This window comes from Artibeus jamaicensis, unplaced genomic scaffold, assembly GCF_021234435.1.
Source record: "Artibeus jamaicensis isolate MK-2021 breed Jamaican fruit bat unplaced genomic scaffold, CSHL_Jam_final scaffold_474, whole genome shotgun sequence".
Lineage (NCBI taxonomy): Eukaryota > Metazoa > Chordata > Mammalia > Chiroptera > Phyllostomidae > Artibeus > Artibeus jamaicensis.
The window spans coordinates 25,092,540-25,107,934 of NW_026522046.1; the positions used below are offsets into that span (position 1 = coordinate 25,092,540).

At 40.1% G+C, this 15,395-nt stretch overlaps 1 protein-coding gene across 1 annotated transcript in view; it reads right to left on the bottom strand.

Annotated features, from left to right (window-relative positions):
• LOC119035119 (schwannomin-interacting protein 1) overlaps positions 1 to 15,395 on the bottom strand; it is a 643,607-nt gene that overhangs the window by 303,328 nt on the left and 324,884 nt on the right. The gene's annotated exons all lie outside the window — the stretch shown is intronic.

Consider the following 15,395-nt stretch of genomic DNA (forward strand, 5'->3'; position numbering starts at 1 on the left):
TCATTATGTCAAGGTTGAAGCTATGAAATATTTTTTAGCTTCTTGGCTAATGCAAGGAATTCTGAACAGTAAATTATTGTTACTGTCATACTAGAGGAGGTGTTAGGTGTTTAGTAACAAAAAAAGTTCCTCAAAAAGTTCCCAAGTCCCAGTTCTACACAAAGAATTTGAAGGAAGGCACAAAAATATCTTTTCATTTACCAATTATTATAAACAATTTGTAAGCAAGGAAAATAACAAGGCAGATAAAAGTCAATTCTGGCCTTGCCTGGTGTGGCTCAGTGGATTGAGCGCCAGTGTGCAAACCAAAGAGTCATCGGTTTGATCCCCAGTCAGGGCACATGCCTGGGTTGCAGGCCAGGTCCCCAGTAGCAGGTGCACAAGAGGCAGCCACACATTGATGTCTCACTCCCTCTTTTTCTCCTTCTCTTCTCCTCTCTCTAAAAATAAATAAATAAAATCTTTTTAAAAAATCAATCCTTTAAATCACCAGTGGGGAAACAATAATACAACTTTTAGTCCAATATTACTTTTTTCATTAACCAACTACTATTGCAGTTGTTTCTGAATTGCTTGTTATGCTTGAGTTACTTATGGTTGTATCCTAAAATTTCTCTCCCTTTTCTCAATGATCTTGGTTAATGGTTGGCTGGTCTTGTTTAAAATAGTGACTTCTTATAGTACATGGTTTTCCTTTTTCAAGTCCAAGGGCTTCTCGGTGGAATCACTGTAATTACATGTAAGTGCTGTGCTGTGCTTCTCTGGTTTCCTTCAGAATGAGAACATCTAATTCTTCACTTCAGCAACATGGCTGAGGTCCCTTGATCCACCACAGTGCGCAGACCAGGTCACGCAAAAGGCATGATGTTTAATAATTTGCATTAGGAGTTAAATGAGTTTGTGCCTGTTGGCTTCTGTATTACGCATCAATTTAATTTAATCTTCAGTGAATTGCCTTTAATACAATACATATATTCATTTCCACTGTTTCTAACTATACTTAGACTAGGTCTTTTAAAACTTAAACAGTTAATTTCTTCTAAGCTCCTTGAAAAAGCCATTCTATTTTCATAAAAATACTTTCTGCAAACTTAAATTTAGCCATAAAAGTTAATCTTGTGAGAAGATGCCATTCAGAGTTTTATATGGAGGCCATCCATCCACTGCCTTCCACAGAAGCCATATTTATGGTTTGGTAGCCGTGTCCATGGGAGGGGGAGAGACAGAGAGAGGACCTCAGCTGCACTGTCCAGGGAAAGTGAGGTTGGATGACCAGGCTGTCAAGTTAGGCGGGGGCTGGAGGGCGCAGCACCATGAGGTATCCATTAATCTAGGAATAGCAGGAATTTATAACAGAAAGAAAATCTGAAAGGATAAGGTTAATCCAGAGGAGGAAAGACTGGAGGGACACAACCATTATTCACTGTAACTAGAACAGGCTCTATAACCTGTGATGTGTAAGTCATGATGGGGCAGGGAGTCTGGGCAAGTCAAAATGGCAAGGAATCCTGGTTGAAGAACACTGAGGCAGGCTCATTCAAGGTGTAGGGGAATTATTATTGGGTGATGCTCTTTCATAACTGGGTGAATTCCAATCAGAACTCAGCTTCAGGATCAGAGGTTCATAGTCAGTAGAAATTTCATACCACCTTGGTCTGATTTCCTTTTCCCTGACCTTCCCTGATGCTGTCTTACAGCTCCCTAATATCTTGCATAATCCTATATTTCACCTTTTTTTTTTCTTGCACAGGAGTGTGGTGTTCTGGTAAATGTTTAACAACCGACTCTCTGCATTAGAACACAAAACAAAACACCAAAACCCTGATTGTAGAATTTGCTTTCTCCTGTGGTATAAATACTCTCAGCATGGCCATTTCGGAACACCAAGATGACAGTAATGGACTTAGAGTTGGGAAGAGAAGTTCAGGAACAAACTATTATATAACATCTCATATATACATATATACACACAGACATATATATATACATATATATACACAATAGGCATAAATGACTTCAAGAGCATAGATGATAGCAAAATGTAGTAAATAAGAGATGAGTTTATGATTTACTACTTTTGTTTTTAATGTAATTTACTAAGTTGTAAATTTATATAATTTATTTAAAAAATGATGGCTATGTTTAACAAGAGGCTTACAGAATTCCTGAAAATTTAACAATTGGCTCTCAGATAAGAGCTGGTAGGAACCAATGTCAGCTCCCCTTAAACTGCCCTGCTGAGTTTGTCTACCTTTGCTTCCCCATTTGTGCCCTGGGTGGCACTTTTGAGAGGCATAGAATCTACTCTATATCCTATTTTCCCTCCTTCTCAGAAGGTTCACATTTTCTTTTGTGATTGCGATGCAGGTAGATGGTCAGAGCTGGGATTTCACAGTTTTCCTCTATTTGCTGTAGGTGATCTTGGTGTCTCCTTTATGGATTGATGCCAGAGGTTGGGAAGAGCATGAATAGCACCCAGAAGTGTGAGGCTCAGATCTGGAAGGGAGGTTTCAAGGACTGGTTGGTTGTTAAGAGCCCCAATTATTATAAAACAAATAACTTGAGCTTAAATTAAAGTTTGCGAGTTTCCTGCATCATTACTCCTGATAAGTGCACCACTGCTTTTTAGGAAATCGTGTAGATTGTTATGGTGACATGGGGTGAGTTCACTGGGAGGAAAATGGAATAGATGTGGAGAGGAAGTTAGTCTAAATGAAACACTGGGAAAAGCTTACTAGTTTGAACCACACTCTAGACCAGTGCTGTCCAGTTGAATTTTTTCTGATGATGCAAGTGTTCTATATCTTTGTTGCCCAACATGGTACTCCATATGAATTTTGAGCATTTGAACTATGACTGTCAAGACAGTACAACTAAAATTTTATACAACTTGAAACCATTTAATTTTAAATTTAAACAACCACAGTGTCTAGAAGCTGCCGTATTGGACAGGTAGCTCTACACCAGGGGTCAGCAAACGATGGCCCACTGGCTAAATCCAGCCTGTCACTGGTTTTTATATGGCTTCTGAGCTAAGAATGGTTTTTACATTTTTAAGTGGTGGAAGAAAAGGAAATAATAAAACATACAAAATAGTGAGGTAGACACTGTATATGACCTGCAAAACCTACAATGTTTACTGTGTGGCCCTTTATAGAAAATGTTTGCTCACCCTTCTTGTAGACATTGCAATTGGCTACTTTTATAATGACAGTGTGATGAGGTCAATTAATATTCCAAAGATTTTACACTCCAGAGTGGTCTGAGTGATCCATTTATTTACCGAAGGGGGCCAGAGGTATTTTAGGTGAGTGCTAGTGCTAATAATGCAAGATGGGAACCAAGCAGGAGGAAGCCAAGCATAAGACCGGAGCCTATTGACTGGAGACCAGAGAGCCAGGTTAGAGCAGAAGAATGAGCAAGAGGGAGCTGAGGACAAAGTCCTCATGACTTTCTGCTTGGGGTCAGTTTGGGCCAGAATTGCAGCAAGGCTGAGCCCCCAGGTAGGAGTTAAGCTGGCTCAGCTTCCAGGGTTAGAACAGTGGCCTGAAAGGTGTTTCTCAAAGTAATGAGCCCTCCTCCACAGATATATTGGAAGAATAATGAGCTGGTGAATAAATTGAGAATCTGAGAGGAGTAGTGAAATTACCAAGAATTATTGGCTGTCACATTGTATGCTATGTACCATAATGGGTGTTTACAGATAGTATATTATTCAATTTTGTTTGCCTCTCTCATAATACTGTTGTCATTGTCTTCCTCACATATGGTGCCTACTTTAGCTCTGAATCATGGCTCAAAAAATGGTACTCAATGAATGTTAAATTAAATGCACTCATTTTATAGTGGAGGAATCTGGAAACTAAAGAATGGAGAGCAGTTGTACTTTCTTCTGTCTGTAAGTGAAAGGATGTATTGCAAAGTTTCTTGTTGTAAAAAAAGAATCGCGAGAAATATGGAATGTTTGTCAGGTTTGGGGGACGGGTAAATAGAGAAGCTGCCTTAGATATAAAAAGGGTTCAGCGTTAGGATGTGGATTATGTTTTCTTCATATCCGAGATCATCTGATTGAATTTTAGAAAAGCAATTCTCCTAAGTCCTTCTTGTGACAGAGACTGACTGCTTGTTTCCCACACTCTTTCCTTCTCCTCCACAGCACACAAGTTGGGCCTCATGTCCCGTTCTCTGCTGCAGCGTAGGCATGGTTGTGTGGCTGTGTTTTGGTCAACGGAACATAGTGGAAAGTCACCTATACCACTCCCAGGCTGGGCCCACAGAACCTCTCCCCCGATCCTCCGCTTTCTTCCTCCATCTGCTGGTTGGATGATGACACCCAAGATCTCACTGAAGATCTCATTAAAGATGGGGAAGATCTCACTGAAGACCGCAGAACTTCCGTGGGCCTGAGTCTCCAAATAATGCACAGAACACAGCCCACCTCCTGCAACTGTTGGGATTTTGAGAGCAAGAAACTGATTTATATTGAGTCCAATTTCAGATTTTATTGTATCTGTCATAGTAGTCAATACATTTTAACTAATCCGTCCTTCCACCCTAGCTTCCACCCACTTTGCTTCAATATCGACACTACAGATACGTTACATAGTTCATCTGCTGGTATGACTAACTATGGCTCTTTCATTTTGAAGAAAGTTCAGATGTTGGAGCAGATCATTTTGCCTTGACTGAACCTAATAATAATCCAGAGACCTCTGGAAAAGGCAAACTATTAAAAGGACATCATTTTTTAGTGATGTAAGCATAATGGACATTATCTTGGAAAAAAACCCCAGTCCAGTTTCCTTTTACCAAATGGGCCTTGAAATTAGCTGTGGTCTCCAAAGAATGAAGATGACCGAATCAATTGCAACTATAGAGGGGACCATGGTTGGCTTCTAGGCATGAAATTAATTCTGAATTTTCCAAATCTAGGTTTAGTACTATTGCTAATTTTAGGATTTTGTTACCAATTGTTCCCATCTATTCTCCCTCACCAATTTTTTTCTCCTCCTGCCCCCAGTTTTACTGACATATAATTGACAAATAAAATTGTAAGATTAAAAGTATACTTTGTGGTGATTTGATATTCATATATCTCTGTCCAATTCTTGACTTACATAAGATCCTAAACACTATAAATTGCCTCCTTTCTTCTCTGTTTAGCTAGAAAACTCCCAAATTTGGGGTACACTGTAATTGGCTCAGACGATGGCCGCTGAAAACCACAGGATTAACACTGCAGTGTTAACAGCCCATCACTGACCTAAAGGGATACTGTTTCCTTGGAACTGTGACCACACTGCTTCAGCATTCAGGGCAGTGAACAAATGGGAGCAGACAGATCAATAAGAAGGCTCTGGAGTCGGGCCAGCCGCAATGTGAATTATCCCTCTGCCATATGTTACTTGTGGACCTTGGACAGGTCACAAAGTATCTGTTTCCGCAGTGCCCAAATTGGAAAAATGTCTACCTTGTTGGTGGCTATGAAAACAAAATGATGTATTAAAGTATTAACCTTAGTGCTGGATTTTTGACTATTCAACATGAAATAATTTAAGTATTAATTAAATATTTAGGTAACTGTCCAATATTTAACTATTTAATCATCTTTAACAATTAAAAATGAAGATAACAAAATGTGGTGAATATGCAATGGCAAATCTGAATTCTACAAAATTAATTTTATTATTTATCATGGGACTCTTTCCCATGAAAGCACAGGGGTGCAGCCTTCTAGGAATACTGTCAACCCTAAAAGTCTGGGGATGTCTGCGCCTGCCCCGCCCTGCACTCCCTATTCACCTCCAGCACTCCAGCTCCCCAGCTTCCCTCTGCTTCCTTCCAAGACTGTGTTCTCTCTCACCAGGGAGATTAGATACCTGCCATCCTGTTTCCTTCTTCAGTCCCCAGCCCTGGCCCCACTCCCTCTCACTCTTCAGTCTCAACTCACACTGCCTCTGGTCCCCAGCTCCAGTCAGCCTCCTTGACTCTGTGCGCTCACTGAACCCTGCTGTTTCTCTTTGCATGGATGCTCTCGGCATGTAGTTCATACATTCATTTGTGCCATTGTTTGGATATGTGTATCTTGCTCACTAGACTTGGAATCCATAAGAGAACCATGAAAGTTATTACCAATTAGCTACTAAACTAACTAGTAATTTGTGGCTTTTTTTTTTACATGGTATAACACTTTGCATGGCTTTTTCCGAATGACTGCATAATTGTTGGTCATTAAATAAATAATTAAAAATACATTTCATGATGCAGAGTTTGTTTTGGGACTTGGGACTCACTGTGCAATCTTTCTTCATCTTCAAAATGTAAACATGTACTATCTACCTAGCAGGCCACTTATCCAGTAGTTTTAGTGATGTGATAAAGGGTCCAGTGGCCAGTTCAGACCATAGGAGGCTTTTCTGGAGGCACAATAGACTGAATTAACTACGCTGGCGGAAATTTGGTCTTGGCATTGGAACAACATATCTCACCCTAAGAAAGCCTAGAGAATTATTTTTCTAGTGCAGCCATTGGCTTGAAAATTAGATACCTTTCCTTTATGAAACCCCATTACTTTTACTTTGCTTCCGTATTTCTTCCTATGATTGAACAAAAGAAAATTAAGGGCAGCAATAAAAACAAATTTCAGGTATTAAATATGCTTACAACGTAGAGAAAATCATGACAAGGCTCAGATAATTCACTATTTTGCATTTGCAATGTGCTCATGAGTGAGCCAGACGATGTTTAGCTTTTTCTTGGTTCTTTCTCAATAATGGGTCAGATAAATCACTGTCTGGTTGCCTATTAAGTTCTTGAGATTGCATTGGGAATGACTGGCAGTAAAAGCCCCCAACTCAGACTCACTTGTGTGCAAACAATAAACATTGTTTACCATTTTTATATTTATGCCGATGATTATAAAATAGTCAACAGCTAAAAGATACTTAGGCATAAGCAGCATCTTGCTTACAGAAAAAAATCTTTGACAAAATATTTTCTCCACTTTGCTTAATTATGCTACTCCACAGCAAAGGGAGATATGCAACAATCCCCAAAGCCATTTATAGTTTTGCTATTACAAAATAATAAGCTAGAGAATACAAATATGCTGAATATTAAGGAAAAACCATATCTTTATTTGATTCAAATATTACATTTCTAAGAGCATATTTCAGACTCTCAATATCTTTATTTGATTCAAATATTACATTTCTAAGAGCATATTTCAGACTCTCTAGTTTGACCCAGTTCACTGCATAGATTTTTCCTGTGCCTAATTTCCCCCTCCTTCAGTTAAATAGTACTAGTGATTACTAACATTTACATCACTTACAAGGGCTTTGCTGGTTCATTCTCTCATTTGATTTAGCATTGTGCTTTAAAAAAAGATAAAGGAAACGATTTCCAAGACATGTGAAGTAACTTGTCTGGTGTTTACAGCCTGGACTCCCATCTCATTTCTCCAAACGTAAGTCTGTACTTTTAGGCGAAGATAATAACTGTGTGGCAAACTGAAGCTCCAGTGTATGTCTTTCTGAATCAGCTTCCCAAATGTATGTATTGTGCACTGATTGATTCATTGGTGAATTATTTCCATTTACCCATCGGTCCATCAGTTTTTCTGTTGTAAATGTGATATCTCATATTCAACAGTGGATTCGGTCTTTGGTATGCAGGCAGTTTTACTAAGCCCCATAAAGAAAACAAACAAGAGAAGAGATAGTGTTAACCCAAGAAGAATTTAGACAATTACCAAACAATTTCTGTGCAGGTAGGGTTGACAGAGAAGGCTTCTTTAAAAGATGAGACTTGAGTTGTGTCTTGAAAGAAATGATGGACTCACATTATCAGGGAGAAGGCAGAAGGGTGTCCCAGGTGGTGGAGGCTGCATGAAGCATCTCCAGGAAACATTTTAATGGCCCTAGTGAGTAATTACTGTAGTTACTCTCCAGTATGTCTGCACACTTTGCATTTTAAATGATGATTTATCATTATAGGTAGTGTCTGACTCTCATGAGTGTGAGTTAAAAACTATTCCATAAAGGTTTTATTAATTAAAAATTATCCAGCTTTCATTATAATATAATCTTAAAATCTTTTAGGGTCTCTTGGGATACATCCAAGCACTGTGTACCACAAACCGGTCTGCAGATTGGATTTTGGTGAGGTTCTGAATAAGGGAGGTGAAATGTCAGAAGACGAATTTACTTCTGGGCATTTTTAGAGTCAGAAATGCAGCTGCTGTCACCTGTTAAAACTCACTGCACACTGTGTGACACAGAAGGGTACTCATGACCCTTTGCATGTGAATTTCAACCTCATGGTGTCTTGTGAGCAGAATCTAGTAATATTCTGGGCAGGGCAGTGCCCACATGGAATAGGGACAAAGGCAGTGGGCTCCCCTGTCAGGGTGTACCTGTGGAGGGGCAGTGTGACTTTCCATCCTCTGTGCTGGCTGTGTGTATTTGGGAAAGCAGGACATGGGTTTCTTCAAGCCCTCACTCACTCACCACTTCCATGGTGGCAGCCTGAATGGGGAGAGGAGGTGATATTCCCAGGAAGCAGTAAGGCCAGAAGTAGAAGAGAGTGTTGTAGTAGGGAATAGGCCGGCTATCTGCAGGGGTCTGGGGGAAGGGCTCCAATTAGGGTGGGGTGGGAGAAGGCTGATGGAGTCGAGCCAGCACCAGCTCCTTCACAGTTTTGCCCCAGGCCCTGCTGGAGGCCGCCAGTCCAAGTGTCATGGACAGAGAGTGGAGAGGAAGGTGCTGCAACCCAGATGACTTAGGAGTGGCCATCAGCATGGAAGACCAAGAGAGCAGGTGTCGGCTAACAAAGGTAGATGTTTTTTTCAATCACTGAGCTATTGCATCTTTACCTCCAGCCTAGATTTTAATTTATGCCGTGTGTCTCCACCCTGATAAGTGATTTGGTCTTCCTTCAACTTACTATTCATTCATTATTTACTCATAATGAATGAATAGTAAGTTATTTATTTATTTAGTCAAGGAGAGGAGGAAATGACTTTCTATTAAAAATAGTATGTGTGTAACTAGAGCAATGCCATTCTCATTCATTTGGCTTTCCCTTTATGTCCATTGCTTTTTCTTCATACACACCTGGGTAGCGTCTGGCACCCACAGAAATGGTGGCTGAAATGCACATGGATGTGGTTGCTAAGACGTTACCAGTGAACAGTGCTCTTAAGTTTCTGAATTTTAATGGACTCTGACAGCTGGCCTCAGAGGCAGTCGGGTAGGCAGTCGAGATGGTGATCTATCCTGAGCATAGAAATTGTTGTGTATGTAGAGAAAATTATTTAACAGAGGTTGGAGTGTTCTGGTGAAGATTTTTATTTTGGTTTTCACTTTTCATTTGAGGATCTTCTATTCTTCCCTAGGATCCAAACCAAATTGCATTTGGGGGTTAAGGAGCCATGTGTGGAAATATGTCAGATTCTGTGGTGATCCATCTCATTCCCACTGCAGGCCAGTGCTCCAGGCAGCTCCTTGCTCCCCTGTCCTTGATTTGGCTCAGGGTATGGGGAAGTGTGAGGCTGGCATGTTCCCCGAAACCCACTTTCCCCCAAAATGTGGGAAGAGAACTTCAAGGAGGAGATTTCAACAGAAATAAGCTGGTGTGTGCGTGCGTGCGTGCGTGCGTGCGTGTGTGTGTTTGCACATGCGCACTCTGGGGTGTAGGGTGCAGGAAGGGACACGTTTAAGCCAGGAGTGGGTGAAAGGAAGGCAACAGAGGAAGAACAGAGTAAAAGTAGAGTCCCTGCTGCCAGCAGTTCTTCTGCTGGCACAAACAGGGAGGTCAGCACCTGGTGCTGCTTCTTTCTATGAGGGGAGTAGGATCACTCCAGCATCCATCCTGATATCCCCTGATTCTCCCACCCCACCGCGCCATACTCCTCAAAGGCTACTGGTGGTTAGAACATCGCTGATCTGGATTTCTATATCCTCAGCAAGGCTATTTTACCCCTGCTCATCTGCCTAAGAATGCAAATGAGTAGATTTAAATATCAAGTTTCCAACCATTTTATGTTTTGTTCTAAGCTCAGAATAAAGCTACCCAGGTGTTCTTTTATAAATAGGACTGCATGAATTTAAACAAACCTTTGCATTATTCATTGCAACAAAGGACTTGGAGTCCCTTCTCTAGATATAACTAATTTTACCACTTTTTAAAACTAATGAACTATTGAAGGTAATGAGCATATCACTAAACATTTTCTTTAACAGATGTATCAGATTTGATGGGAAACCAATTTGTTGGATGAACAATTATTCTGAAAACCACTAAAAGTTATCTGTCACTGCTTTTTGCCCATGATGACTTTATATTATCAGAAATTGTTTATAATTCAAGCCTTTGGCAAACAATTTAAATGAGATTTGCAACACAACAGTTCTAATCTCGTGGTTGAAATATTAAAACTTTATGCATGAAAGATTTATCCTTTTAATAAGATTTATCACACTGGACATCACTCATCCTCCCCAATTAAAACCCACTTAATTCACAAACAATTTAATAAAAAATCTGCCTACTCCAAATGCACATTAGTATAATAGATTTTCTGCCCCATTTAAGATGGGTGACAACTGGCTATACCTGAACTCAAGTTCTTCTTGCTGTCAAAAATTCTTTACTGATAGACAGTTGACAATTTAAGTCAAAAACAAAACTAAGAGCTTTACATAATAGTTATACCAAAGAGCATGTAGTAATGAACAGTTTAACTCAGTGGGAGTTTCCAACGGTCAGTCCATGAATGCTCAAAGCTAAGAGAGTTTGTTTGGCCATTCATTTCTTTATTAACCTCACATTGGACCAGGGGTCTCTGTTGGGGGGAAGGGGATCCCTCTGAGAGGCCCTCCTAGTTTGGGAAAAGAGAGTAACTGGACACTTCTTGGCCTGGCAGAGGCCCCACTTTCCCATCCTCCTTGGTTATGAAAATCAAATATCGATGAGAGCGGGGCAGGGGAAGTTTGCGTGGGGGCCAAGGGATCTCTTTGGAGGAGAGGGATTAAGGTTTGATCCCTCTTATTTTGAGGTTCACTGTTTCTCTTGCAGGAGAGTGGGTCTGATAGAGATCAATTGTCAAGAGAAGATCCAGAAAATTGTGAAAGAAAATTTATGCTAAGGATAAGGGCATCTGACAAAAAGGGTTGGTTCTAAGCACATTTTCTAGGCAAATCTGGAAACCTAGCCCTGGGAAAATATGCCTCTGCCTGTGTCTAAGTGTGTGGTGGGTGAGGGTGGAGGTGGGGGTGTGTATTAACTGAGGAGCTAGCAGGATGACATAGGTGGTCAAAGCAGAGCTTAAAACTGGTAAAAAGACCTCCTTTTCCTTCCCCCTTTACCCTGAAAAACCACATACAGGGATAGTGTCAGGTTCTCCTGGACCACCAGTCTACACTGCATGGCAGCACACACAACAAAGACAGTGGGGAAAGAGACAGTTCGGAAGACCCAGGTGGTACCTGGGCACAGAGCCAGCTAACTCAGCTTTCATACAACACCTCTGATGATACTGGCAAGATGTCAACTGGTCCAACACCAGTTGGAAAACCATTCTCTTCAAAAATAAAATCAGACATTTCCCCTCCATATAAATATGTCTGCTGTGGATGCTGGAATTACAGACCTGCATCTAAATACTATCCCACAACCTGCTGGTTGGCAGTCCCCTACTCAGAAGTTGTGGTCAGCTGTAACAGACTATACACTGGTGTGCTCCCTGGGAACAATGATTTATTTCATTCACTCAACTTTACATCTTTTAATACATTTCTCAAGAAGTTGTCTCACTTCAAAAAATAGGTAAGTCAAGGAGAGAAAAGTGAGAAATATTTTGCCAACACAAAGTACAAAAATAAAACAAAAGTTAAATATATTTTGAGCATACCCATGCACGTGAAGTTTATATTCAGAGAGTTTGATGACTAACACTATCTGGTTACGAGTGGTGGGAAAACTGTGATGTGAAGCAATTCTAAATATGTTAAAATATGGTGGTATATCAAGGAAGGAAATAAATACCTAACATTGAATTTGAACAAAAGGGTTTGCAATTTTCATTATTAGAAAATGTTTTTCCATGTGCTCATTAAGTGAATGTTGAGCAAATATGTGAAAAATAACCATTAAAGGGACATTGACTGTTAGCCCCCCAGGCTGCCCACATGTCCTGATGCACCCTGGCTATGCCCATGAGGAAATCTGGGCTGTGGGCAAGTGATGCCTCCTGGAACTCCTAGCACTGCTTCCATCTAGAGAAGGCACTATGTTTATTTTAAACCAAGGAAAATGGCAAATGGCATATATAACCATGCCTCCTTCCTCTCCAGCATCTTTTCCTCATTACCCCAGGTCTAAGCCTCCTGAGCACACTAAGAATTTTATCCTACTATTGTCTTCTTTCCTGAGCATCTTCCCACACAGCTAACATTCCTGATTCAATTCATAACTCTATTAGACATACCTTGGCTATCATCATGAGAGTATTATTCTGTGTTTCTGCACCTCAAGAACAAGAACTCAGCCTAAGCTGGTGTCACACAGAGGACTCCTAATTCTTTGGGGGAGGAAGTCATCCATCCATCCATCCATCCATCCATCCATCCATCCATCCATCCATCCATCCAATGTTTACTAAGCACCTTCTATGTGCCAGGTACTGTTTTAGCCACTAGGAGTACAGCAGTTAAAAAGGGGGGGGGGATAAAATCCTCACTCTCATAAAGCTTATCTTCTAGATAGGCAATAAGCAAATAAACAAGGAAAAATACAGTGTATAAGAAAGTGAAGAAAAATTAGCTATGGAAATTGCATATGGAGAACTGGATGTGAGAATGTCTGTTATAATTTTAAGAAAAGGGAAGGGGTCAGGAAAGGTTTCACTAATAAAGTGATGATAGAATAGGCACCAGAAGGAGGTGGAGAATGAGCAACAAGGACAACCAGGGAAAGGACTTCCAGGAAGAAGGAACCACAAAAGCAGAGGTCTGGAGGTGGGAATGTGCCTGGTGCAGAAGCTGGAAGAACAATCAGGAGGCTACAGCTGGAGCTAAGTGAGAGATGATGGTGGGTGGGGGTGGGATGTACAGTGGGGCTGCAAGGCGGAGGCAGATTCTAGAAATACTCTGAACGAGGGCCCCACAGTTTTATAATTAATCTTATTAATTATAAAACTAATTATAATTAGTTTTATAATTAATAAGATGTGTAGTGTGAGAGGAAGCCTCACTCTGTGCGGGACAGCTAACTCACTACCCCATTGTGCTTTCCTCATCTCTGCTCTTCCCCTGGCTGCCCACATCTGCCCCCATTGGGTTGCCTGAGGTCGAGTCCCTCTCTTGGGCTTAGCCTTCTCTTACTTCTACAGTTTCACAAGTTGCACATTTCAGAGGCTTACTCCAGATGCTCACCATCTCCTGTAAAGGAGAGTTTTGACGGCAATGGGGTAAGGTGCTTAAGGAAGGCAGCAACTCATAGGACTCCTGAACAAGTAAGTATGCTGAAGGTCTTTGAGTCCACCGGGTTAGATTTGGATGTTTAAGCAGAAACTGACCATAGACACTGAAATCTGGGCAAGATAAAGTCTTATCGTGTTTGGTAGGGGAACTTAGGTTCAAGGCTTTCCCGACCTGATAAGGACGTGTGAAAATTTGGTGTAAGCTATTAAAAAGGATCATATGAAGTTCTCAGATAAACCAAAGAGGGAGAGGAGGCTTTTCATTTTTTAGTGAAGTCAATACTTTGAAACCAATTTGTTCTAAGAATGGGGAGGGTATCTGCTGAGGGCAAGGATGGGTCACATCTGCACTGCCCAGGTTTATACCAGGCCATGCCCACCTCATGCAGCAGCTATTTCTACAGGGTGCATAATGAACTGGATTTCAATGGATGCTTGACAAATACCGAGTTAACGGATGAGGGAGATAATGTGCGCAGGTGCATACTAAGACTGGAACCAGTGTTCCTTCTGTTCCTTCTTAAGGAACAAAAGATGTATAAGAAAAGGATGCTGATGCTCCTGCATCAGGAAATACTGAGCTGGAAATAATCCCTCAGGCACAGAATGCCTGTGTTGACCCAGATTATTGGGAGATTCGGAAATCAAGCATGAATAGGCAATTCTCTTTTTCCTTTGCAACTAAGTTGCAAGAACAGTTAGGATCTATCACACTGTATTTGTTTATAGTTCTGGTTCTTAAATGAACAAGCCACTTATGGGAAGGAGTAGTGTCTTACTTTACTTGGCAGGCCCCACTGGCTAGAGGAGTATCAGTGTGTAGGTGTTGACAGAGGGCTGTGGGATGGATAGATGGATGGAGGGATGGATGGAAAAGTAAATAAATGAGTGTGTGCAAGAGTAAATGAATGATCACATAGTTTTGAAATGTTCCTAAAATCAGATGCTGAATCACAAACCGATACCTAGACATTTATACACACATAACCATATATTGATTCACTTTTCCCCCTTTTTAACCAGACTAATTTTTGAAAGATAAAAAACAAGTTTGAATTTGATTCCCTTTAGCTTTTTTATTTTAAAAAACTAAGTGTTATGAACTAAATTTCAATTAAAAAAAGAGATGGAAGAGGAACCTACCAATAAAAAGCAACATAAAAGATGAAGCAACTACAATATTAGCACTTACTTGAAACCTGATTTTTAAAAATAATCTATAAAAATTATGACATCTGTGAGGCAACTAAAAGTTTGAACACTAATAGGATATTTGAGAATATTGAGGATATATTTCTTTTTTCAGGTGTAATAATGGTAAAATTTAACAACAAAAGAGTCTTTTTCTTTTATAGATACACACCAAAACATTTATAGATGAAATGTTATGACATCTGGGATTTTCTTCAAGTTCATACAGAAGGGCAAGGTGGTTAGGGGATATGGCAGAATTGGCTGTTTAAGGTCTGTGAGGCTGGGTGATGGGTCCTTTATTTTGTATATGTTTGAAATTCTTCTTGACAAATAATTAAGACATAAATAAAAACCTAAGGTGATATTGAAATCTGGAAAAATGGTATAGCAGACTGTAATATTTTAAGTTAATCACATTAGGCACACTTCTAAATTCTTCATTTATCTAAGCTATTGCTACTCTGTGCATTTCACAGGGCACCAGCTGCCTTGGTGAAGAAAGCATTTATTTTTACTTTAAAAGTTGTTGAAACAAAACAAACCTTTAAAACATTCTCTTTCTTACTTGTCATGTAAATCTCTTTATATAGGACATCTTAAGACTCATGCCTGGTGCTTTAAAAGAAATCTATATTACTTGCAAACCTTAGCATAAATCCTCTTGATATGTTTAACTAAGATTTACTAAAATAAAACCTCAGGCCCATTTCTTGACAGA